The sequence below is a fragment of the Protopterus annectens genome, chromosome 9.part0 (assembly GCF_019279795.1).
Source record: "Protopterus annectens isolate FY-2018-M chromosome 9.part0, PAN1.0, whole genome shotgun sequence".
In the NCBI taxonomy this organism is placed as follows: Eukaryota; Metazoa; Chordata; order Ceratodontiformes; family Protopteridae; genus Protopterus; species Protopterus annectens.
Window position 1 is genome coordinate 1747435527 of NC_056743.1, and position 25904 is coordinate 1747461430.

Below are 25904 nucleotides of genomic sequence, written 5' to 3' on the forward strand. Positions count from 1 at the left end.
GCCTCCTAGGAACAGGTTCCACTGAATGAGGAGAGCTCCATGCCTTTCAACTAATTACATTTATTAACTGGTGAAAAGGTGGAGACACCCAAGAGGTGGAAGGGCAAGACCCAAAAGCCTCCATGTACACCAACTTGTCCTCAGAAGTGTTGATGGACTTCCAGCCACCCCTCTGTTTAAGGATCTCCAGGATACCTGCAAAAGAGACATCTTCAGAGAGTGACTGTGGGGACCCTTCTGACTCATCGATGGTCAGGGTCTGAGGTGATGGACTCCTCTGGGGAGTCCAGGTGCTTCCCCTTGCACAACCTCTTCTGAGGGACCTCCTCAGAGGGGTACACTGGAAAGGTTTCAGAAGAGATAGTTTCACCTGCTGGGGCCTCCTGGGGCTTAGGGTCTGTACGCTTGGAGGGGTAATGGAGCTGAGCCCAACACTGGCACCTTTGGGGGAAGAGTACTTGGATCAGAGAGAGGAGCAGTTTGAGGTGACAGCACTCTCTCCATCACCTCAAAAGCCCCCTCACTCTGCTCCGAGGAGATCCCCAGCTCCAAAAAAACAGAAGACTGACCCCAAAGCAGAGTGGTTAGCTCCAAAGCTGATGTAGGAGCTGAGCTCTACTACGCCGATGCCCCAAGGGATAGAATCGGGTCAATCAGCTGTCTGATCCAACTCCCCTACCCAGACCTAAATGGAGAACGTCGGCTCCTAGACTTCTCAAATTCCAATGGAAGAGCAGTTGTCCAAATCGATGATCCTGTAGCAGGTCTCAATCCTGATGGTTCCGCTGCTTCCATAGGAGTCTCATCACCACCTGCTCCACATCATCATCCTATAAGCTTCTAGAGGATCAAGAGGACTAAGTTGGAGATCTCGTTCTTTGCAAGAGTGGAGACCTCAACATAGGAGATACCAGCTCCAATACAGGGGATCAGCTCTGAAACTGGAACTCTGTCAGCTCCAAAACCACAATTTGAGCCGAAGAGGGAGACTTTTCGGAACCAAGATCCCTTGGTTCTGAGACTGATTCTTTAGCCATCTTTTTAGGTGGCTGTGAAGATAAAGTTGAAGACGAAGTCCTTTTTCCCAACTTCTCAGATCTAGAAGAAGGGGATTTGTCTGCAGATTTAGTGCTCTGAGTCCTTTCTAAAGCCTCTGTAAAGGTTTTTTTAGCAAGCCTCTCACAATTAGCTTATTCTTATCCTCCATCAAAACTCTGGAGCTAAAAGCATGATAAAAGGAGTATGATTCTTGTAAGTGGAGGGCACCCAAACAGTATACGCAACTGGTATGCCCGTCTGTCAGAGACATCATCTGACTGCACTTGTCGCACTTCTTGAAAGTAAAAATCCAACACACACAAATAACACTAAGAACTATATATATATATATATATATATATATATATATATATATATATATATATATATATATATATATATATATATATATATACATATATATATATATACATATATATATATATATATCTATGTGTGTGTGTGTGTGTATAGTCAGAACCAGAAAAAACAAAAACTCAAGACTTTTTTTTAACTAGACTAGCCAAGCAAGGGAATGGAAAAGTTCTCTAACTTAAAATGAACTACTCCTAATAACAAGACAAAGAGAAAAAGGGGGGGACTGCCCCTCTAAGTTAAAAGGGCCTCAGAGAGCCCTCTAACTTACACGAGCTACCCTGTAAGGAGGGATTCAGCAAGCTCTCTAACTTAAATGAGCCTGCAAGCCGGGATAGGGAAGGTTCAACAACAACAGGCCTAGTGAAAAGACAACAGCCAAAAACAAGAACCAGCAAACAGTAGCAGACTAAGCAAAAAAAAAAAAAAAACACTAAAAATGTAACCAAGTTGAACAACAACAAATACTAAATATAAGCAATTATATCAAGAAGAACAAAAATAAGTAAAGTTATTTCCACTTAGCCAGGAGCCTGCATGGAAGTCACCCAATCTGTTTAGTGGCAAATGAGACCTGAGGAATAGTCCCAGAGTATCATGGGATAGGGTATAGCCACGAGCCAGTGGAAGCTCTTGAGATTTTGAATAAGGCCAAATTAGAACAGATTCTCTGTTCCAAACCCAACCAGTAAGAATGAAGGTGAGACAGGACAACATAACATCATACATTACCAACAAAATAACCAAAGTAAACCTAACATGTCTGTAACCCAACTAATGCAGGGAAGCCATCAAGATATTCAACTTGAAATTGCCACTGTATGCCAACAGCAGAAACTTCTACAGTTACAAAAAAAAGGTCTAGAATGAGTGGGTTCCTATCACGTAGTCAAACATTTACAAGTTCGAACATCATATGGTCGAGACCATAAGTTCGAATTTGTAAAAGTTCAAGCGTTTGAATGGAAATCTCCATAAATGGAGGTTTCCATTTTGTTCAATGGGGTACGATCTCGGAGTTGGTATATTTAAGTAGCGGGGGGGTGCAGGGGGGCTTGCCCCCCTGCTTAAAATAGTTTATTTTGTTTTCCATTGTTTTTTTTTTTTTTTATCCATAGTTGAAGTTTTGTAACTTTGAACATAATGGTTTGAACATTATGTGTTCGAAGTTATAAGACTTTGACTATGTGATATAGACCCAGAATGAGTCATCACCAAAGCTATCACTGCAGCACATTGTTACCAAACTACCATTCTCCAATTCATCAAATAACAAAAAGTTATAGAGCATTATTTTGCTGGGAAGAAAGTCTCCCTTCATCCTCCAACCCCTAATATCTATAAATATAACAACCTCAAAACTGTGCAACAGTGAATAAATGGAAAAACTTTCTTTCACACACTGTTATTTGAGCTTGTTCATTAATGCAGTCTTGCATCAATAAAACTCCATTGACTGAAACATAACAAATACACACAAATTTAAAGCTTTCTTGTAAGGGGCAAAACTCCTGCACCCTTTACACCCCTATCTCTCTAAACATATTAACTCTAAGATTGCATAAGAGTGAGGAAAAGTAGAAATTCCTTCCTCCCACAACCCCCACTGCTACCCAGTGTTGATTGATTATCATAGTTCAATATCAGTTAAACAAGTAATCAGTAAGACAGAACTTACAATTCAAGCCTCAGCTAAAACACAATCAGTGGATCTTGCAGATCCCCAGATAATCAAAACATAACAATTCAGAATAGTTATGCTACAGAGCCTTACATAATATTGACGTACACATTACAACATGCAGACACAGAAACCAATCGTGTTAAAACATGGTACTTGATGAACAGCTCTGTTGTATTTATAAAGATGTTTTTCTTGAAAGGCTTGAACTGCAAATGTCACTACATGCAAATGATATATAGTATAGCTGACTTCACTAGTACTAATCTTCTTAAGTGGAAATTCCTAAAATTATAACATTCTTCATTGTTGACATAATCATTTCCATTGTCATTTATTCTGCCTTAATAAATATGACTATAGCATTCAGTGGTAATACTTTTCTATTTTTTTTTAAAGATTAACAGGCAATAACTGCCTTAAACAATATAAAATGATTAACAAAGTCAGACATATATCATGCTGAAACAGTATTTAACCTGTCTGCTGTGTGTTAAAGGTAAGAAGCTCAGAAAGGGTGAGGGGACATTTCAAAACAAAACTCAACAATGCAGTGCAACAGCAAGTCATGTCTGAGCATGGGTAATGTTGAATGTACCCACTTACGGCACTGTCACCCTCATGGCTTCAGATAACTACAGATGAATACAACCAATACTACCCATGCTCAGAAATAAATAATTGCTTAATTATTAAGTATCCCACAACAATAAAAAATGATAAGGTAGTGTAGGTATTCAAACACAAGCATGTATTTCATTAGTATTGGTTCATTAGAATAATTTAACAAAAAAACATATCTGAGTGGAAATAGTACTGGATATCTTACTTTGGTTATTGAAGGAATATACAGCAACAGGGAAACACAAAAATATAAATTCTAAATACATTATCAATACCCTAAAGTCTTTTATGCACTTTGTAAACAAAAATCCAGATATAAAAGCATGGTCTTTTTTCATATTCCCAATAGCATAGACACAAAATAATATTATAACTCAGGACTCAGTAGCAGTTAAAACAGTAAGAATGGTCTGATTTACTGGCATCAGTTGATAAACATTAATAAAGTACTAATGACAGAGCAAATTATTAGAGTACAACCTTAAAAATAATTTTATTGAATATACCTGTGCAGGGATTAAGACAGTTTTAAACCAACAGGCAATAATGCAGAAGTCTGTTAGGGAAAAGGTTCCTAAGTTCATAGAGCAGTTAATAACGCTGATGGAATTTCTCACAAATGGGAAAGGAATTTTATCAGTATTGTACAAATCAGTTAAAGAAACAAGAGTTCATAATAAATAAAATATATGGAAATACTATGAAACAGTTAATGGTAAAATGCCAAATGATAAAGATAAAAAACTAACATCTCCAAAACTAACATCGTTATCACTATACTGGCAACTTTTTACATGGCAATGCATACATAGAACATACTTAATATCACTCAAATCAGAACTAATATATAATAAAGAAAATAGATGCCAAAGGTGTAAATCACAATCAATAGCCAATTGGCAACACATGTTCTATGAATACCATTTACTTAAACAATATTGGGAAAGTATTAACTATTTGTTACAGGCATTGTTCACTAATAATTTCCAACTTACAAAATCTAGTTTTGTTGAATACACCTGTACTGTCTTGTGTTCCAAGCAGTGGCGGCTGGTGACTTCAAATCAAAGGGGGGCTGCAGGAGACAGCTGAATGGGTGGGGTCAATGGGAAGGGGTGCGGCCAACTAGAAAGGGGGAGGGGCTATGCTCAAAACCACAAAAAACTAACTAAATACACTGCCGTGGGTGCCAAACCGTCATTATGAGAGTCCAATCAAGACAAAATTAAGTGTAGAAGAATAAAAATTTTTCAATGCATTGGCTGCATGACAGCTTACTTAATATCTAGATGGAAACAAAAAGGTTGTGAGGCATGAAAAAATAAATTACTTTTTAAATACATTAATGGAATGCCAGTCAAAATCAAGTATAAGAAAAACAAGCAGCACTCAACTCAAACCACTTCTTGCACTGCAGCTCTAATTATAATTTATATTCAGCTTTATGACCTGCTGCCTGACAACTATCTACTTGTTTCATGGGGAAAACATGATCAAAGTAAAAAATGAAAAGCAAACAAGAAATAAGCTCAAGATACATTGCTTAAAAGGTTTGCTGTACAGGTTATGGACCACACGATTGGCATTCTGTTTAGTTTATGGGTAAAGCCTGCAGAGATGACTGGAAGTCTCCAAGTGTAATGAGCTTCTTAAAATAATGTAATCCTGTCCTTTATTACAAATACTGTCATATGCATTTCAATACCCAAGGCTTATACATTATCTACTTAAGTATTCTCTACATGGCAGCAACAGAAAGGCTTTCAATGTTGGCAATTCTTTAACAGTATGCTTATTAAAGCTTACTTGCATCTTACAATCTCAGCCAAGCTTACCTGATGGTCATTAAAGTATTGCTACTTAAACACAGAGCAACAGGCACTTTGAGTAATAAGCATAAATCAACAGTACAAAAAATGTGACAGAAACCAGACCATTCTGCAAAAATCAAGGACAGATGAAAAGCCACTCTAGTACTTGTGTCCACCTTGGATGGGGGATACCCTGCACATTTACACTGCATAACTACTCCTTGCCTTGACATCCAGAGTCACTACATGGGGAGTGGGGTGCAACAAGTATGTCACAATTTTAAATGTCTCTGGCTGACTGATGACCCTGACACATTTGTCATACCTCTCAACCTCAGAGCAAGAAATCTGGACAAAGCCATACAAAGTGGGACCAAAGCCCAAAAACAAGGACAATTTTTAAAAATATTTCTGTTATAAACTTAGAAAGATAATAGAATAGGTTTTGCATTAGTATGAATTTTCTGAATGGTATGAAATCTGAAACTCAAATGTCTGTCTTTATCTTCTAACTTCAGTCTTTAATGATTTGTCACTAATTTGCCAAAAAAACACAACATTCTGAGCCAAAATCAGGCACATTTGAGAGGTTTGGCTATGCCTAATTCTATAAAGCAATTTATTTGCATGTACCTCTCAACCTGTTAATGCAATAAATCTGGACAAGGCCAAATACATTGGGGGAACATATAAACAGTACTAAAAATTGCTCTTGTATAAACTGAGACAGTTGACAGAACAACAAGTCTTACTTTAGCACGCATTGGTTATGAAGTCTGTAACTCAGTGTGTCATTAGTGACTTAATTCCTAAATGATTTGCCACAAATTTTATGAGGAACAAGCCAAAAATAAGAAGCAAAAATCTATTCATTCTTTGTAAATCTGAACAGTTGGGAGGTATAGTTCAGCTGGGGCTGTCTAAGTTTGCCGCCCTTCCCCCTCACAAAATCATGGTCGAAATGGAGCCCCCTCCTGGAGCCATTCCAATAAACCATTACTTGGTTATTTCACTCCATTTACCATAAACACTATTATGCATACTGATTTACTTCTATGATGATTTGGACTTCATTTGAAAGTTTTATTTTGCATTTTACAGCACAAACACTAAGACATCTGCTAAATAAACATAGCATTAACACTTCTCTGCCCTTGAAACTCACATTCATTGAAACAGCATTGAAACCCACATTCAAAGAAAATACATTTTTACCAGTGGCAGATAAAGATTAATTCTGGGCTGTTTTCAAATCATAGGCCCCTTGCATATGAAACATGCATGTGCTCTTTGATACACCTTCCTATTGTTTTGAACATTTTTCCAGTAAACAATGAAACAAAATGCATGCACCAATAATGACAAAACTGCCCAATTCAGAACATTTCCATCATAAAACTCTTCTCAACCTTCTACAGTCCACCATTATCAGTAAATATGCACAATTCTACAGTCCACCATTATCAGTAAATATGCACAATCTTTGAAGTAAAAAAGCCATCTAAATAATTCCACATTAAATAAATCTGTAACTAATGACGAGGTTGCTGCTAGCAAAAACCTTTATATTTCATGGTTTCATCGAAAAATAAAGTGTCTGATGCCCCTGAGGAATAAATTGCCTATATATTACATTAAAAATAAGCTAGTAATATTGCAATAGGAAATGGATGGCAAACAGACAACAGGCTTATAGTTAGCATCTTAACTTTTTCAGTAGAGCAGCATTCACCCCTTGTGGGAGTAGAATCAACAACCTTTTGCATCAGAAGCAAATACACAACCTGTTGTGCTATTAACATTGCAAGCTGACTTTCCATAAGCAGCACTAAACTTCTCTTCCCCTGCAGCTCTCAGCTCCTTGTAAAATCTACTCAATACTCAACTGCATCTCAACTTTGCAGCACAAGAAATCTGGAAAAAGCCAAATTTATTGGGGCTCAAGGCCAAAACCAGGGACACATTAAACATTGCTTGTATAATCTTGGAAAGTTGTAGAAAATGCTGTATCACCATACATTTTACTGCCAAGGTCCCTGTGCAAAAGAGTCAGAGCAACATACCACTATGCCAAATCAGGTGCTTTGTGAAAGAAAAATGCTGTGTTACCACCATACATTTTACTACCAATGTCCCTATGCAAAACAGTCAGAGCAACATACCACTATGCCAAATCACCTGCTTTGTGAAAGAAAAATGCTGTGTTACCACCATACATTTTACTGCCAAGGTCCCTGTGCAAAACAGTCAGAGCAACATGCCACTATGCCAAATCAGCTGCTTTGCAAAAGAGCAGAAGACTGAAACTTAAATGGCTATCATTTAATAAATTCAGTTCTCACCATAGCTGTCAACCTTTTAGCACAAAACACCTGGACAAACCCAGTAATGAGGGAATACAGCCCTCAAACATATTCAGTGAATTCAGTTCTTGCCATAGCTGTCAACCTTAGCACAAAAAACCTGGACAAAGACAATAATGGGGTAATACAGTCCCAAAAATAAGGACAAATTTAAAATATTCATCTTATAAACTTAGGTTATAAAGGTTGTGTTACTATGTATTTTCTGAAGAATATGAAGTCTGAAATTCAAATGCCTGTCAATTTTACTTCTGACAGAACAAAAACAATTTTCAGCAAAGGCCCAGGGAGAAATACTGCAGACACATGTCTTTGTAAAATGTGTGGACACCAGAGCAAATCCACACAAACACAGGGATGAGAACGGGATTCCTTCTCTTTATTTACAAAGGAACATAATAAAGAGTATACTTACTTTAGTTCTGCACCTTCACTCTGTTTTTCTTCTAACTTCTTTTCTTTCTTCTTCTAACTTATTTTCTTTCTTCTTCTTATGTTCTTGTCTTCCTTCAGGCTTCACTGCTTCAGTACAGGGCAGGCTACACACCACAGCTGACAAAATATATAGCGCCCCAAAAAAATTAAAATCCACAATGGCAATTAAAATAATCGACAGTCACAGTCACGAATCAATACACAAGCTAACTGACTATCTGATTGGTTCTCGCTCTTTTCCCAGCACATAAAGCCCGGGAAGAGAGCGACAACCAATCAGCAGCCTTTAGCCCCTTCCAATTCTATGCGGTTTGGAAGCATCACAATGATGGGCTGCAATCAAAACAAAAAAAAAAAAAGCTGTTTAAAACCGGCACAGCCCGAAGTGGTTAAAGTGCGCACTGCGCAGTACGTGTGAGTCCCTTCGACTCGGAAGTTTGTTTAAACAAAAAAAAGGTATTTTTTTTTCTTTTACACACTTAATTATAAAGACAAGTTTATTCTTTTTAGCTGGGGGGGCTGCAGTCCGGCAGTCCGATGCCATGAGCCGCCCCTGGTTCCAAGACAAAAATATGTAGTTTTGTGGACTCTCTTTGCTATTGCAAGGAAAAATGTTACACAGAACTGGAAAGCTGTAACTCCTCCCAATTTTAAACATTACAAGAACATGATTTTATGAGTCTTGCAGTTGGAATTGAAAACAATCAAGGAAAGAACAGAACAACCTGCTTCCTTAAACATTGCATGGCAGAAAGTAAATCAAGTGCTGGAAACAGAAGACTGGAATAAATCATAATCTTATTCAAAGATACATTCAAGAAAACAAACTTTTTCAAGTATAGATACCCTTTGTAAATAGTTGGTTTTGCAATGTTTCTCCACTTTAAGCTTAGACTATGTAAATATTTCTTTGATAAGCATACTGCATATATGTTTATGTTTCTTAAAATCAATAAAAATGTATTCAGTAAAAAAAAAAACATCTGAGTGTGGGTAATGTTTTTTCCCATGGCTGGTGTGCTTTGGTAAGGAGGATGAAGTTGAGTGACCAAACAAAGCCAAGTATACAAAGATAAACATGAGTTACTCCTGCTTTATAATGCTTTACTGTAAAACAGTACATTTTTAAATAATTCCTTGCAATCCCAAATACATAGGTATCTTGCCTACACTGATCTTTAGTGGTTATATTATTTTAAATGTGCTTAGCACCTAGGAAACTAATTTTCCCACCTTTTTATTCAAGCTAGCTTTCCCAAGTCAGTAAGGTCAAGATAGCTGTAAGAGCTACAGGTAAAGGCAAATGCTTAGGTGAGTTAGCACATGGATGTGGGAAGCAGATTAGAAACTGAAGTCAGGCATGCAGCTTGATCATCTTATGCTGAAGATACTTTGATGTTCATTATATTTATCATTGCTGCAGGAGCCAGCTTCCAAAGCTTTAGTGCACCTTCCACATGCCCAAACTGTCAAGCAGCTCAAGCTGAGCTAAGCTCAGAATCAAGTGGGATAAGCTGATTCTTCCAGTAGAACACTGCGGATTTGGATTACCCAATTTGAAGGGGTATTTCAGAGCTACACAGTTAAGGCTCCTATACATAGCACAAGCAGAAAACTATAATTCAAAGTGGAAAGGGATGATGTTGAAACGGGGGAAGCCAAAGAAACAAGCAGAGACTGGGATTTTGGATGCAGGCCTTTAAGGAAATTAACAATAATCATACAAAATATTATATCCATAAAGTAGCAGAAAGTATTCTAAGAAATAAGTTAACATGGGAAAGGAGAAAGGAGATTCTGCCAACGGGGATGACTGCAATTAGAGATATAGACAACAGGCAAGAGGGGGTTGGAATTTATTGGAGAAAACTGGCAAAGGAACGAAGGTATTGTGAGCAAATAACTAGAGAGGGAAAGGTAATAGAATGGGAAGAAGCCAAGAATTTTTTGGATTGCAGGTTAGAGATTGCCTTCCCTATTGGGGATTGATATCAAAGAGAAAGAAATAGGGGGTTCTAAACAAAAGACCAGCACCGGTAGAGTTTTTAGTAGAATCTAGAACAGAAGCTGCCATTAAAAAGGAATAATTAATAGAGCATATGGAATATTGCATGATAACTATAAGAATCAATCAGAGGAGTTTAGAAAGGGTTGGGAAGAGAGACTGGATAAGCAATTCACAAAGAAATAATTGGAGGATATATGTATGTCTCCCAAATATGTAACAAAATCTGGAAAATTTAGGATTTTTGCTTGGAAATGTTTACATAGATACTTTTATACCTCACGTAGACCCCAGAAAAATGTTTCCTCAGGTACACAGCAAATGTTGGAGGTGTGACAGAGAAGAAAAAGGTATTTGGGCACATATTTTCTGGGAGTGCAGTGGGTTGGAAGACTTTAAGGATTCCCTTCGGGATACACTGTCTGAGGTGCTGGGTGGGTGGACTGGTGTGATGAGGGAGATGATGTTTCTAAGCTGTGATACAGATTCGGAATTGCCTAGACATTATAAGGACTTGCTGTGTCTAATTATGGTGGCTTCCAAAAAATCAGTTACTAGAAAATGGAAGTCAAAATCTAAACCAACTATATTAGAAGTAGTGAATATAGTAACAGAGATAAAACAACTGGAATTGAGATCTTTAGAAAAGGGTAGGGACAAACTACATAGGAAAACATGGAAATTGTGGGAACAATACATACAGGGGAGGAATGACATTTAAAAGAAGGCAGGACTTAAATAAGTTATGTAATGTACGACTGAAAATGATTGGGTAAATTATAAGTGATGTATAATGTTTGCAACTGGGAGTGTGTCCGTATGGTTTGTGATGTAAAATGCTTGCAGCTAGGATTATGTCAGTGTGGTTTGTTTTCATTTATATAAATGTATGATTGTTTATGTTGTAAGTGATGGTTTAATAAAGATGTTTCTTGTTTAAAAAACATACAGGTGGACGACTCTGCTGTGGCCATTTGCTGTACTTCAGACCAATCATCTTTTATCCCAGATCCCTCTGGTGTAGCACCAACAGCCACTGTGGATCAGGGGTTAGTCATGTCCTTTGTGGCTGTTGGAGTTCCCTCAATGGGCAAGGGAGAGCCACTTTTGTTGGTCCTGGGAGATGAAACAAGGGAAGATTCCCTTTAGTAATATGACTGGACCCATTTTTATTGTCAAAAATGATTCTAGGAGATGTTAACATTAACTGGCTTGACATCTCCCAACAGCATCCATTCACCAGCATCAACCTATATAACTTTATCCAGCTAATCACAACATAACTAGACCCAGCAATAACTACAACAAAGGCTCAATCCTGGATTAGATTATGGTTTCTGAGCTTAATAAAATCTCCCTCTCAGAGACACTACCTAATAGTTTTAGTGACCACCTATCTGCCTTTTTAATATGCAAAACCTCAACATTAAGTAAACACCAATACAAGCAAACTAGAGACTTATCCCATTTCTGCCTGACCACCTTTAATGAAACTTTACAAAGCATCAACTGGGATGCACTAAAATTCCTTCCCTTTGATGATGCCGTTGAACTCTTCAATTCAATATTTCTTCAGACCCTAAATAATTTAGCCCCACTCCGTCAAATGAGAGTAAAATCTAATCATGCCAGCTGGCTTACGAAACCCACTAAACAACTTATGTCTGCCAGGGACAAAGCATAGAAAACATGTAAAAAAAAATCCCTCTAACCTCATCCAATATAAACAGCTACGTAATCAAGTAAAATGTCTAGTCATCAAAAATAAGAAAGAATACTACCTTAGCCTACAAAACCAACATAAACAAAATCCTAAAAAATTCTGGAGTGCAATCAATTCCCTACTATATCCAGGCTCTAATAATGATCCTTGTCCAAATACAGATAAAACACCCACTGAAATAGCCTCACTCTTTAACTCATATTTCGTTAATACCATTGCTAGTCTCACTGCCACCTTTCCACAAACTAACCTCACCTCTGCAAATCCATCCACACAAAATACTATTACTTCCACACTACCTAGTTTTTCTCTCTCACCCATACCAACCTCCACTATAAAAAAAACTTCTTAAACTCAAACCTGGCACTAACACACCTGACAACTTACCTCCGGACTTCCTACAAATTCCAGCCAGTTCTATTGCTTATCCCATCAGCATACCTCTCAATAGATCTGTTCAGGAGTCCCATGTACCTATAATTTGGAAAAAAACATATATTTTCTCTCTCCATAAAGGCAGCAATAATACTGAAATTTCCAACTTTCAACCCATTGCTAACTTTTCACCAATCTCTAAAATATTAGAAAAATGCATTCACACTCAGCTTAAATCTCTGCTTCATAACCATATCCTTTCTCCTACTCAGCATGGTTTTAGGCCTGGTCACAGTACAACTACAGCTGTCATATCCTTTATGGATACAGTTAACTGGGCCTGTGACACTGGTAAAATTGTTTCTTCACTCTTTCTTGACCTTCCAAGGCCTTTGATACAGTCTCCCACTCCCTTCTTCTCACTACACTCTTAGACATCTCACCTCATCTCTAAACTGGTTCTCAAATCACCTCACAAATGGGCAACAACCCACCAAGTGGCAACATTCTTACTCACCATTTCTTAACACAGCTACAGGTGTTACCCAAGGATCCATACTTGGCCCCCTTCTGTAAAGCATTTTCATAAATAACCTTCACACTACTCTAACTCAGGGTACCAGCATCCAATAAGCAGATGACTCAACCATCATCTGCACTGCTAAGTCCATATCTGATCGATAACAACTCACCCAAAATTCCTTCAGGTCTACCTAAACATATATGGCCAATAATCATCTTGCCTTAAACCCCAACAAACATAAACTTCTGCTGTTTACCCCTAAAAGAAACACTACCATAAACAAGAGTGATTTTCCTATTCATTCTCACTATCATTGGAGTTGTTCCTAATACAAAACTACTAGGTATCATCATAGATAAAAAACTAACATTTGACCTGCATATTCACAGCAATATCAAAAAACACATCAAAAATTGGGCATCCTCCACAGACACTTCTTCCTAAATTATTCTGCAAAACTGTCCTTAGCCTCTTCCTTTCTACTACCATCTTTTCTATATGGTGCACCTTTCCTTACCAATATCCAGTCCTCTCTGAAATCCAAATTAGAGATATCCTACAATAAAACTGCTACATTTGTAACCAATGCAAAATTTTCATCTCACCATTGTTCCTTATTACATCAACTAAATTGGCTAGAACTTCCACACTATCTTACATATTTACAATTAACCACTGCACACAAATGTATATATAAATCATCAATCTGCCCTCCCCTTTCTTCTCTACTCACTCTGTACCAACCTACTAGATCTCTCTGATCACAAACCAACTTCTCTTGGATGTTGAGAAACCAAACCTCCCAGCTGGTCAGCTGCTCTACTCTTTTACTATTTCAGAACTATGAAACACCCTCCCAATAGAAATTAGGACTACTAGCAATCCTGTTCTCTTTAAAAAGTCCCTGAGACAACATCTTTCTCTCTATGGCAGCGCACATGTGCCAAAACATAATTTCCTAAAACCTGACTCCCTCCTCTACACCACCATATATTTATGCTATCTCAACTCATATATAACTCTTTCTATCTCTTAACTTCTACTTAACTAGACTGCTTGCACTGTTTGATATATTTACCACCTATATGCAACTTTATTACTTCATAAGTGTTAATCACTTACAATAATTATGATACCTACATCCTATTTGTTACCACTATATCCTTAATTTTGTACTGCAATATTAACCTTGACTCTAAATTATCAACTGCAACTCTCCTACTTAATCTACTGCCATATTGATCTATTGTACAGTATTGTATGTTACATTTTGAATATTGTTAAGAGTATGTTCTGTGTTATTCTGTGTTATGCTTATATTGTGTATTGTTAATTTCTTGTGGAGCTTTTCTCCCCAGGCCTTCACTGAAAATAGGCTCACTGTGGCCCAGTGGACCTTCCCAGTAAACAAATGCAAATAAATAAATAATAAATAAATAAAAAGAAACAAAAAAACAAGTATGTGTCTACTCCTCCTCAAATTTCTTTAGACAGGAGAAGTTTACTGGGTCTAGCTCTTATTGCTTCTTCTTGTAAAATAGTTTCCGGCAAAAGAAAGAGATATTCCTTTTTCCTTGATGAGATTCAGGATTCTGTATCTGAATACAAAGGGGCAGGGGCAAATTCAAGTATTTTTTCTAAGATTTCTGATTCAGACTCAGGGGAGACCTCAATGACTGATTCTCCCTCGGAGGGTATCTCTTTCTATGAGATTATTGCTAGAATGTCCCAGTGGGAGAACAAGGTGTTTCAGTCTCTCAGAAAATACTATGAGTTGTTTTAGAAGGATTTTCTGGAACCTACAGCTATTCTGTCCTGTTCTATCTGCTTAAGAGGATGCATGCGCGTTACTGCCTGCAATTTTCCTGACAGTCAGCCAGCTGCACTTAAAAGACAGATTGGATGTATAAAATTCTTCAGTCTTTAGAAGTTTTATACAATATTCCCAGACCTGACCCAGCAGCTATAGCCTTAGATGATTCCAATGGTTTTAAGCCCTTAGTTAATTCCAATCCTACTTTTTTCCTGATAAGGTTAGGAAAATTTTTGATAAGTATGGGAAAAAAGTGCATAGTTCTGTAACTTTGGATTTCAGAGTTTTCAATTGTCAGGCATGTCATAGGTTACAGTTTGTTCTGACAAAATGTAAAAGTATGAGGAACATTTTACTTTCAATTTCTTCTTAGGAGGAAATCTGCTTTATATAACTTTGTTTCTTCTGTTGCATAGGTCACTACTCATTGTTTGCAGTGTGTGTATGACTCTGTTGTTACTTCTTCCAGGGCTATGGCCACTGTTACTGTTTGAAGGAGATATGCATGGCTGCATTCACAGAACATTCAAATGATGTTAAAACTGAGGTTTTAAGTTATCCTTGGACAGAGATTTAGGGTTTGGCTCCTCTGCTACAGAGGTGATCAAAGGTGTGATGAAAGGGCAAGATGATACAGGGAATTTCTAGGTTTTTCAGCCCCCTTTTTACAAATTGCTCAAGGGATTTTCTCTCTCGTCTTTCACTTTTGGCATAAAACAGAATAAACAGTCTCAACATAATTCAGGTCACTTAAATAACTAGAGAGGGAAAGGTTATAGAATGAGAAGAAGCCAAGAATTTTTTGGATTGCAGGTTAGAGATTGCCTTCCCTATTGGGGATTGATATCAAAGAGAAAGAAATAGGGGGTTCTAAACAAAAGACCAGCACCGGTAGAGTTTTTACTAGAATCTAGAACAGAAGCTGCCATTAAAAAGGAATAATTAATAGAGCATATAGAATATTGCATGATAACTATAAGAATCAATCAGAGGAGTTTAGAAAGGGTTGGGAAGAGAGACTGGATAAGCAATTCACAAAGAAATAATTGGAGGATATATGTATGTCTCCCAAATATGTAACAAAATCTGGAAAATTTAGGATTTTTGCTTGGAAATGTTTACATAGATACTTTTATACCTCACGTAGACCCCAGAAAAATGTATCCTCAGGTACACAGCAAATGTTGGAGGTGTGACAGAGAAGAAAAAGGTATTTGGGCACATATTTTCTGGGAGTGCAGTTGGAAGACTTTAAGGATTCCCTTCGGGATACACTGTCTGAGGTGCTGGGTGGGTGGACTGGTGTGATGAGGGAGATGATGTTTCTAAGCTGTGATACAGATTCGGAATTGCCTAGACATTATAAGGACTTGCTGTGTCTAATTATGGTGGCTTCCAAAAAATCAGTTACTAGAAAATGGAAGTCAAAATCTAAACCAACTATATTAGAAGTAGTGAATATAGTAACAGAGATAAAACAACTGGAATTGAGATATTTAGAAAAGGGTAGGGACAAACTACATAGGAAAACATGGAAATTGGGAACAATACATACAGGGGAGGAATGACATTTAAAAGAAGGCAGGACTTAAATAAGTTATGTAATGTACGACTGAAAATGATTGGGTAAATTATAAGTGATGTATAATGTTTGCAACTGGGAGTGTGTCCGTATGGTTTGTGATGTAAAATGCTTGCAGCTAGGATTATGTCAGTGTGGTTTGTTTTCATTTATATAAATGTATGATTGTTTATGTTGTAAGTGATGGTTTAATAAAGATGTTTCTTGTTTAAAAAACATACAGGTGGACGACTCTGCTGTGGCCATTTGTTGTACTTCAGACCAATCATCTTTTATCCCAGATCCCTCTGGTGTAGCACCAACAGCCACTGTGGATCAAGGGTTAGTCATGTCCTTTGTGGCTGTTGAAGTTCCCTCAGTGGGCAAGGGAGAGCCACTTTTGTTGGTCCTGGGAGATGAAACAAGGGAAGATTCCCTTTAGTAATATGACTGGACCCATTTTTATTGTCAAAAATGATTCTAGGAGATGTTAACATTAACTGGCTTGACATCTCCCAACAGCATCCATTCACCAGCATCAACCTATATAACTTTATCCAGCTAATCACAACATAACTAGACCCAGCAATAACTACAACAAAGGCTCAATCCTGGATTAGATTATGGTTTCTGAGTTTAATAAAATCTCCCTCTCAGAGACACTACCTAATAGTTGTAGTGACCACCTATCTGCCTTTTTAATATGCAAAACCTTCTCAACATTAAGTAAACACCAATACAAGCAAACTAGAGACTTATCCCATTTCTGCCTGACCACCTTTAATGAAACTTTACAAAGCATCAACTGGGATGCACTAAAATTCCTTCCCTTTGATGATGCCGTTGAACTCTTCAATTCAATATTTCTTCAGACCCTAAATAATTTAGCCCCACTCCGTCAAATGAGAGTAAAATCTAATCATGCCAGCTGGCTTACCAAACCCACTAAACAACTTATGTCTGCCAGGGACAAAGCATAGAAAACATGTCAAAAAAACAAAAATCCCTCTAACCTCATCCAATATAAACAGCTACGTAATCAAGTAAAATGTCTAGTCATCAAAAATAAGAAAGAATACTACCTTAGCCTACAAAACCAACATAAACAAAATCCTAAAAAATTCTGGAGTGCAATCAATTCCCTACTATATCCAGGTACTAATTATAATCCTTGTCCAAATACAGATAAAACACCCACTGAAATAGCCTCACTCTTTAACTCATATTTCGTTAATACCATTGCTAGTCTCACTGCCACCTTTCCACAAACTAACCTCACCTCTGCAAATCCATCCACACAAAATACTATTACTTCCACACTACCTAGTTTTTCTCTCTCACCCATACCAACCTCCACTATAAAAAAAACTTCTTAAACTCAAACCTGGCACTAACGCACCTGACAACTTAGCTCCGGACTTCCTACAAATTCCAGCCAGTTCTATTGCTTATCCCATCAGCATACCTCTCAATAGATCTGTTCAGGAGTCCCATGTACCTATAATTTGGAAAAAAGCATATATTTTCTCTCTCCATAAAGGCAGCAATAATGCTGAAATTTCCAACTTTCAACCCATTGCTAACTTTTCACCCATCTCTAAAATATTAGAAAAATGCATTCACACTCAGCTTAAATCTCTGCTTCATAACCATATCCTTTCTCCTACTCAGCATGGTTTTAGGCCTGGTCGCAGTACAACTACAGCTGTCATATCCTTTATGGATACAGTTAACTGGGCCTGTGACACTGGTAAAATTGTTTCTTCACTCTTTCTTGACCTTCTAAGGCCTTTGATACAGTCTCCCACTCCCTTCTTCTCACTACACTCTTAGACATCTCACCTCATCTCTAAACTGGTTCTCAAATCACCTCACAAATAGGCAACAACCCACCAAGTGGCAACATTCTTACTCACCATTTCTTAACACAGCTACAGGTGTTACCCAAGGATCCATACTTGGCCCCCTTCTGTAAAGCATTTTCATAAATAACCTTCACACTACTCTAACTCAAGGTACCATCATCCAATAAGCAGATGACTCAACCATCATCTGCACTGCTAAGTCCATATCTGATCGATAACAACTCACCCAAAATGCCTTCAGGTCTATCTAAACATATATGGCCAATAATCATCTTGCCTTAAACCCCAACAAACATAAACTTCTGCTGTTTGCCCCTAAAAGAAACACCACCATAAACAAGAGTGATTTTCCTATTCATTCTCACTATCATTGGAGTTGTTCCTAATACAAAACTACTAGGTATCATCATAGATAAAAAACTAACATTTGACCTGCATATTCACAGCAATATCAAAAAACACATCAAAAATTGGGCATCCTCTACAGACACTTCTTCCTAAATTATTCTGCAAAACTGTCCTTAGCCTCTTCCTTTCTACTACCATCTCTTCTATATGGTGCACCTCTCCTTACCAATATCCAGTCCTCTCTGAAATCCAAATTAGAGATATCCTACAATAAAACTGCTAAATTTGTAACCAATGCAAAATTTTCATCTCACCATTGTTCCTTATTACATCAACTAAATTGGCTAGAACTTCCACACTATCTTACATATTTACAATTAACCACTGCACACAAATGTATATATAAATCATCAATCTGCCCTCCCCTTTCTTCTCTACTCACTCTGTACCAACCTACTAGATCTCTCTGATCACAAACCAACTTCTCTTGGATGTTGAGAAACCAAACCTCTCAGCTGGTCAGCTGCTCTACTCTTTTACTATTTCAAAACTATGAATGTAATGGGATCCTATCTCGCCTACATTCATAACTGATGGGCTCGGCTCCGACTCGGCCAACTAGTACACTAGAACGAAGTCTCTTATTAGCTGGGCTACCCTCTATCCCAGGATGCACCACACCTGCTTCCCCAGATCTCGTTTGCCGCTTTACAAGCTAGACGTGGTCTCGACTTGGCTGGAGCTAAGTGTATTTTCATTACCTTTTTCTGGTCTTTGACCTTGGGTTTTCTTCACAATTTAATACAACAGCTGTTTTAACGGCTATTTTGTGTTTTTTTTGTGTGAGTGATTGAGTGTTATTGTCGATACTTATATATCGTTGGTCGGGCGAGGCCCGTTTAAGTTAGAGGGCCTTTGCCCTTCTTACTGGAGTGTCTGTGTTATTATTTCCCTTTTTTCTTCCGGGCAAAGCCCGTTTAAGTTAGAGGGCTTTTGCCCGTTGTTGTTGTGTTCTTTCCTGATTGTTATTTCTCTTGTGAGGTAAATCTCTCTCTAGAGAGCTCGTGCCCTTTTTTTCTCGCGCTCTAACAGTTTGGTGTTCTTAGTCACTTCTGTTCTTTGCGCAAAATTTGGGTATTCAATAGTGTTATTGCATAGTTGTATAAGCATGTCTAAAGAACAAAAATCAGGGTTCAAAAAGTGCACTAGGTGCAATTATAAAATGTCTATTACAGACAGTCATTCTATATGTGTATATTGTTTAGGGCCAAAACATTTGCAGGAGACATGTAGTGTGTGTCATGCTTTTTCTGCTAGGGTTCTTCAAGAACGAAAAAATAAATTGATCTTGAAGGGTCTTATTAAGCCCTCTTTTGAGGAAGCTTTGGATTCATCTTCTACTGCTTCTAAAAGAAAGGTCGGCTCCGACAAGCCCGTCGGAACCGACTGCTAAAAGCATAAATCGACCTCTTCTTCCTCGGCTCCACTGACTTCGGAGCCGAGGGTGAGGTCTGCCTCGATGCCTCTTTCCACGGCTCCATTAGTTTCGGAACCGCAGGTTGGAGTATCGAGAGGCGAATCACCCCCATCGGTCCCGATGGTTTCGGAGCCGGTGGAGGTGTGCAGCTCAGACTCTTCCCCCTCGGCTCCGAAAGCTCCTTCGGCGCCGATCCTTATTCGTGCTGTGCCGGATCCGGCGCCGATAGTGTTGGAGCCTTTTCGGAGCCGGTCCCCTACATTGTCTGAGCCGAGAGGAAAGTCGTCTCGACCCCTGTCTACTTCCTCTAAATCCTCAAAATTGTCGGATTCGGATTTGGATAGGGTTATTCAGAGGCTTTTCCAGTCTCCAGTTTTTGCACAAATGGTCTCGGCTCCGGCCCAGTTGGCTTCGGAGCCGATCCCCCCTCCAAAACACTCGATTCCTCCTCCAACCTCCTCGGAGCCGTTGGAGTCGGTGATGGTGGAGCAAGGCGGAGCCGTACGGTTGGAACCGAGACCCCCTCGAGGTCTATCGGCACCGACCATTGTTCCTACCCTGTCCTCGGGTTCAGGGTTTGGTACTGGGACTTCCTCAGCCGGGGCCGAGGGGAACATCTTGGGACTGGGTGCCTTGGTACCTAGTCTTCCCCTCGGAGCATCGGCTGCCGGAATTCCTAGTGCCGTCGTGGCCTCTCGGCCAGTGATCTCCATGGAGTCTGGAGGTCCTGCCTTTGAGGCCATGAGGAGCGCGCTGGCCATGTCCTTGCCGGCTCAGCAGGCTTCCACCTCACCGTCCCTAGACCTGGAGACTGGTGTACTGCAGTCCCATGACAGCGGGGCCCCAGGGCCTGAGGATACCCCCGTCGGGGGTTCCCTTCTTCCGGGGGGTCCGTCCGAAACAGCTTCGGATGAGCCTCCATGGAAGAAATTGTGCAAGAGGAAGCACGTAGACTCCCAAGATGAGTCTGTCACATTGGACACTGACCTTGATGACGCGGAGGGGTCCCCAAAATCATCTTCGGATGATGTCTCTTTCTCGGATATCCTTGAGATTCTGAGACAGAGAGGAGATTGGCAGGCCAAAACCCCTTCCGCTGAGGAGTCAGTCTTCCTCAAGGCCTTCGGGGCCCAGCCCTCCGCCTCCTGGGTGTCTCCGCCCTTCGATGAATTGCTTGATTTGGTTTCTCGAAGGGCTTGGGAACACCCTGATTCTGTGGAACCGGTGCCTGCAAGACCAAATAAATTTCTTTCAGCCCCCCCTCAAAAGGAATTTTTAACAAAAGGAGTTCCTGTAGATGCAATGGTGGTGGCATCTGCCACACAGCAGGACGTGGCAGAGGCTTCAACGTCTATCCACCCTCCTAATAAGGATTCCAGGAGCATGGATAGGTACAGGAAGCGTACCCTTTCTTCAGCAGCCTTTACCTTACGGTTGCTGAATTACTTATGTCATTTTACTAGGCTCCAAAGGGACCTCCTTAAAGAGCTAAGTGAGTCCCTCACAGGTAATCTACCTGAGGCGCTAGCCCACACTGTTGGCGCCCAGATGACTACCTTATTTTCCATTGTGAACTCGTCCATGAGGCTCATCTCGTATGCGGCCGAAGGGGCGAGTAGAGCAGCGGGAACAGGCGTCGCCCTCAGGAGACACGCCTGGTTACGCTTGTGTTCATTTGTGGAGGCCTTCAAGTCTTCCTTCACCGACGCCCCCTTTGATGGGTCATCCTTGTTTGGACCCAAGGTGAAGGACACACTGACTCGGTGCGAGCAGGAGGGCAAGACCTTGACTGCCGTTGGGACCCGTTTTTCCGCTCCCTCTAGGCCTTACCCCAAGGCCCAGAGAGGAGGGAAAATGTGGTTCAGGAAAACTCAGAGGTCTTTCCCTACTCCACCCAGTGATCCCCCCTCTAGAGGCAGGGGGGGGGAATTCAGGAAGACGCCGCCCCAGAGGCGGCAGAGGCCCCCGTAACTCTGGAGACCGTGATTCCTTTTGTGGTTCTTCCTACACTCAACGTCCCTGAGTTGGTGCCCGACTGTGCAGCTCGGAGCCAGTCGGGGTCGCTCTTGAACACCCACAAGCTTGGGAAGCTATTACCAGCGATCAGTGGGTGCTCGGATTATAACCAGAGGCTATCTCATTCCCTTCATCAAGCCCCCTTCCTTAAGGAAATCCCGGACGTGCCACCCAGTCAGCGGGATCAGGCAGCAATAGAGGTTTCAAAGCTGCTAGAAAAAGGAGTCATCCAGCCTGTCCCCACCGATCAGATCGGATCAGGAACTTACTCAAGATTATTTTTGGTGCCAAAAAAGACAGGGGACTTCAGGCCCATTTTGGACCTCAGTTCATTGAATCGCTTTGTGAAAAAGTCCAAATTCCGAATGGTCACCCTTCAGTCCATTCTCCCACTATTGGAGAAGGATGTCTGGATGTGCTCCATAGATCTCCAGGATGCTTACTATCACATTCTGATAGGTCAAGAGTCCAGGAGACATTTACACTTCCGCCTGGGAGACAGTCATTTCCAGTTCCGAGCACTGCCCTTTGGTCTCACCACAGCCCCCAGGGTGTTCACCAAGTGTCTGGCAGTGGTGACTGCTCACCTGAGAAGTCTAGGATTCCAAGTGTTTCCATATCTAGACAACTGGCTCCTTACTGCCACCTTCAAGCATCTACTATTTCAGGCGCTCATGGCCACAGTCACCTTGGGCCGTTTCCTGGGAATTACTTTCAACTGGCAAAAATCTGTACTACAGCCATCTCAGCGTATTACCTTTATAGGCGCAGAGTTAGATACAAAAAGGATGCGCGCCTTCTTACCGGCAGCAAGAATTCAAGTTTTGCAGAACCAAGTCCGATCCTGCCTCCCCCTATCAAGAGCTCCGGCCCATCTGATTCTACAGGTGTTGGGCTCGATGGCATCAACTATACTCCTAGTCCCCTTAGCCAGACTGCACATGCGGGTGCTGCAATGGCTTCTGTCGGTTCAATGGTCCTATCAGGAACTCCCCTTGAACCACTTAGTTATGATTACGGAGAGTTGCCGTCGAGATCTGCGTTGGTGGCTCCTCCGATCCAATCTCGACCAGGGGCGACCCTTTATTCCTCAGTCCCCCGTTGCCACTGTGACCACGGACACCTCCCAGGTAGGGTGGGGGGGTCATTACCTGGACAGGTCTGTCCAAGGCACATGGCAACTCCAGGAAGCGCATTTGCACATCAATATCCTGGAGATGAGAGCGGTACTCTTGGTACTACAAGCTCTCCATCACGCTCTCCCGCAAGGTCCGATTGCTATCCTATCCGACAACATGTCGGTGGTTTGGTATATAAACAAGCAAGGTGGGACCAGGTCATACCCACTGTGCAGAGAAGCCATGAGACTTTGGCACTGGGCGGTAGCTACCAACCGCTTCCTAATGGCAACGCACATACCGGGGAAATCCAATGTGATTGCGGACAGACTAAGCAGGACCATCCTGTTACCCCACGAGTGGTCCCTCAACCAAAGAGTGGCTGCGAAAATCTTCACCAACTGGGGTCTCCCTTGCTGTGACTTGTTTGCCAGCCCCCACAATGCGAAGTGCAGAGAGTTCTTCACTCTGATCCCCTCTCAGGGACAGATTCCCAGGGACGCTCTAACCCACATTTGGCCCCCCGGTCTCCTTTATGCCTTCCCTCCGGTTCCCCTCCTGCCTAGGGTGATACAGAAGGCAATTTACCTGGAGAGTGACATGATTTTGATTGCCCTGCACTGGCCTCGTCAGGTTTGGTTCCCCTTCCTTCGGAGGTATGCGGTAGAAGGTCCATGGTTTCTGGACCCGGTGCCAGACCTGTTGACTCATCAGTCAGGACAGTCTCACCCATCTCTCAGGTCCTTGAGGTTGGCGGCATGGTTACTCCGCTTCCATCCTTAGTCAGAGACAATTCCCTCTCTCCGGAGGTGATCCACATATTGTCTTCCTCTCACAAACCTTCCACTGTCAAACTGTATTCCAGCAAATGGAAAAGGTTCACCTTCTGGGCTCAGCAACGAGGTATAGACCCTCTTACCGCCCCAGTATCGGAGGTCTTGAATTTCCTGGCCTCTCTTTTTCAGTTGGGCTCTTCAGTTTCCACGATTAAGGTTCAACTAGCGGCTATCTCTAATTTTCATGCTTCTTTTGAACCTTCATTAATGTCTCACAAACTTTGCAAGTCTTTCCTTAAAGGAGCGTGGCTCCTTAGGCCCCCGATATCTCATCCTGTTCCCCCTTGGGACCTAAATTTGGTTCTAGCTGCCTTAACTGCCCGCCCCTTTGAACCAGCTGCTACTCATGATTTGAAATTTCTGTCCTGGAAAACCGCCTTTTTAGTGGCCATAACTTCGGCCAGGCGGGTTTCAGGGCTTCAAGCTCTTTGTTCTGACCCTCCTTATTTGATATTTCACAAACATAGAGTGTCCCTGAAATTAAATCCCTCCTTTTTACCAAAGGTAGCTTCTTCTTTCTGCATTCAACAGGCTCTAGAGCTCCCTGTATTTTTTCCCGAGTTTTCCAATAACGCAGAATATATCCTTCATCAGTTGGATGTCCATAGACAACTGCATTTTTATTTGAATAGAACTGCTCAGACACGGAAATCAAATCAACTGTTTGTTTCCTTTGCAATAAACAAATTGGGTCAACCAGTAGCTAAAACCTCCATAGCTAAATGGATTAAAGATTGCATCTCTTTCATTTATTCACAGGCTAACAAAGAGCTTCCCTTTCCAGTCAGGGCTCATTCTACCAGGGCAATGGCTACTTCTGTAGCTTTTCACTCCAAATTATCAATAGATGATATTTGTGCTGCTACCTGACTTCTCCGCACACTTTCATTTCTCATTACAAGCTAGATGTGGTTTCTCGAGGCAGGGCTTCCTTTGGTTCCACAGTTCTCAGGAGTGTTTTCCAATGAGCCACCGGGATTTAAGGTGCTAGGGACGCTGTCCCATCAGTTATGCATGTAGGGGAGATAGGATCCCATTACATCTTTAAGTTATGTACTTACCAGAACTTCGGATGTCTGGGATCCATCTACATTCATACCTACCCTCCTTCCCCCTTCCGTTCGGATTTAGAGGAAATGTAGTTCCATTTGGAGATCTTCTCTTGAAGAACTTTAGTTGGTTGTAGTAACTACTATTTTTTCTGTGTTGCATGTAAGTATGAAAGCGAACAAACAAGATCTGGGGAAGCAGGTGTGGTGCATCCTGGGATAGAGGGTAGCCCAGCCAATAAGAGACTTCATTCTAGTGTATTAGTTGGCCGAGTCGGAGCCGATGGATCGGCTCCGAGCCCATCAGTTATGAATGTAGGCGAGATGGATCCCATACATCCGAAGTTATGGTAAGTACATAACTAAAAGAACACCCTCCCAATAGAAATTAGGACTACTAGCAATCCTGTTCTCTTTAAAAAGTCCCTGAGACAACATCTTTCTCTCTATGGCAGCGCACATGTGCCAAAACATAATTTCCTAAAACCTGACTCCCTCCTCTACACCACCATATATTTATGCTATCTCAACTCATATATAACTCTTTCTATCTCTTAACTTCTACTTAACTAGACTGCTTGCACTGTTTGATATATTTACCACCTATATGCAACTTTTTACTTCATAAGTGTTAATCACTTACAATAATTATGATACCTACATCCTATTTGTTACCACTATATCCTTAATTTTGTACTGCAATACTTAACCTTGACTCTAAATTATCAACTGCAACTCTCCTACTTAATCTACTGTCATATTGATCTATTGTACAGTATTGTATGTTACATTTTGAATATTGTTAAGAGTATGCTCTGTGTTATTCTTACATTGTGTTATGCTTATATTGTGTATTGTTAATTTCTTG